Source organism: Misgurnus anguillicaudatus, unplaced genomic scaffold, assembly GCF_027580225.2.
Source record: "Misgurnus anguillicaudatus unplaced genomic scaffold, ASM2758022v2 HiC_scaffold_37, whole genome shotgun sequence".
In the NCBI taxonomy this organism is placed as follows: domain Eukaryota; kingdom Metazoa; phylum Chordata; class Actinopteri; order Cypriniformes; family Cobitidae; genus Misgurnus; species Misgurnus anguillicaudatus.
Window position 1 is genome coordinate 17501 of NW_027395287.1, and position 2080 is coordinate 19580.

The 2080-nt window shown below is 65.6% G+C and overlaps 1 non-coding gene across 1 annotated transcript in view; it reads right to left on the minus strand.

Moving 5' to 3' along the window:
- Positions 1-431, minus strand: part of LOC141363499 (18S ribosomal RNA) — a 1855-nt gene extending 1424 nt beyond the window's left edge. Inside the window, exon 1 of the ribosomal RNA XR_012368988.1 lies at positions 1-431. This exon is cut by the window's left edge and continues 1424 nt beyond it. This is a non-coding gene — a ribosomal RNA (18S ribosomal RNA).
- Between the last annotated feature and the right edge of the window lie 1649 nt (positions 432-2080).

Sequence of the window (2080 nt, forward strand, 5' to 3'; positions counted from 1 at the left end):
CTCAGGCTCCCTCTCCGGAATCGAACCCTGATTCCCCGTCACCCGTGGTCACCATGGTAGGCGCCTAAAGTACCATCGAAAGTTGATAGGGCAGACATTCGAATGAGTCGTCGCCGCCGCGGGGGCGCGCGATCGGCTCGAGGTTATCCTGAGTCACCAAAGCGGCCGGGGCGCGCCCGGAGACGCGTCCCGGATGGGTTTTGGGTCTGATAAATGCACGCGTCCCCGGCCCTCGCGGGCCGGGTCGGCGCTCGTTTGCATGTATTAGCTCTGGAATTGCCACAGTTATCCAAGTACGGGTGGAGCGATCAAAGGAACCATAACTGATTTAATGAGCCATTCGCAGTTTCACTGTACCGGCCGTGTGCACTTAGACCTGCATGGCTTAATCTTTGAGACAAGCATATGTTACTGGCAGGATCAACCAGGTAGTAGCCTTAGGAGAGCCTCTTCGGTTCGACCCAGGTTCACGCGGCGCGGGTCCCGGAGTCCCCCGCGGGGGCCCGGGGCCACTCTCGTGCGCGGCTCTCCCCTCGGGCTGAGGGGTGGCCCGGAGGCCGTAACCGAGGAAAGGTGCGTTTCGCGGGGCCGGGTGGCAGCGGCGGGCCGGGGGCGTCTCCGCCCTCGGTCGCCGAGGCCCTCGCCGGCCGCCGGTGGCGGACCTTCGCGTCTGACGGACCGTCTGGGTCTCCCGAGGAAGGGTTCGGGCGGGCTCCGGAGAGCCCCCCTGGAGGCGAGAGCGCGCGAGTCGGGGAGGAACCGACCGCCCATGACGGTCGACGAGTCGACCGGGCGGGGGCCTGCCCCAGGCGCTGTGCGTTTTCCAGAGACTCAGGGCCATGACCATACTCCGTTGGCTGGGCATCACTCCAGGCGGCGGTCATATCGGCTGAGACGTGGGCGGCCCTGTCCCGCCCGGTGTGGTTCGTTTAACGGCCGACGCCGGTGTGGTTCGTTTAACGGCCGACGCCGGTGCTTGCCTTCCTTGGATGACGTGCCATTCGTTTTATTCGTTCGTCACTACCTCCGTGTGCGTGCCCGGGACTTTTCGAGGCATTTGTGTCTGACGTACGAGGCCTCTCGCCGGGCTCGAGAGGTCCCGAGATCCGGCCTACCGCAACCTTGGAGAGTCGCGAGGTGCTCTTCCCTATATACCCGATGGCACCTGTTCACCCTACCGTCCCCTGCTGGACGGGGCCCGGCCCGGGACTCGGCCGGGACGACGCACCTTCGTCGGTAAGAGTGAGAGGGTCCGTGACCCTGGAAGTGCGCGAGCCACCCGACTTGGGATCCATAATCGTCGGCGGCCCTGTCCCGCCCAAGACGAAGCGCCTTCGTCGGCCTGACATGTAGGGTCGTCGACCCTGGAAGTGCGCGAGTCACCCGACTCGACTTTAGCTGAGGCCGGGGAGGCCGGCCCGTCCCCGTCCGTGCCCGGGGACGATGCACCTTTGTCGGTGCGACCGAGAGGGTCGTCGACCCTGGAAGTGCGCGAGTCACCCGACTCGACTTTTTCACTGAGGCCGGGGAGGCCGGCCCGTCCCCGTCCGTGCCCGGGGACGATGCACCTTTGTCGGTGCGACTGAGAGGGTCGTCGACCCTGGAAGTGCGCGAGTCACCCGACTCGACTTTTTCACTGAGGCCGGGGAGGCCGGCCCGTCCCCGTCCGTGCCCGGGGACGATGCACCTTTGTCGGTGCGACTGAGAGGGTCGAGGACCCTGGAAGTGCACGAGCCACCCAACTCGACTTCCATAGCGGTCGGCGGCCCTGTCCCGCCCAGACACGAAGCACCTTTGTCGGTGCGACCGAGAGGGTCTTGGACCCTGGAAGTGCGCGAGCCACCCAACTCGACTTCCATAGCGATCGGCGGCCCTGTCCCGCCCAGACACGAAGCACCTTTGTCGGTGCGACCGAGAGGGTCTTGGACCCTGGAAGTGCACGAGCAACCCAACTCGACTTCCATAAGGGCCGGGGAGGCCGGCCCGTCCCCGTCCGGGGACGAAGCACCTTTGTCGGTGCGACTGAGAGGGTCTTGGACCCTGGAAGTAAACGAGCCGCCACACTCGACTTCCATAGAGG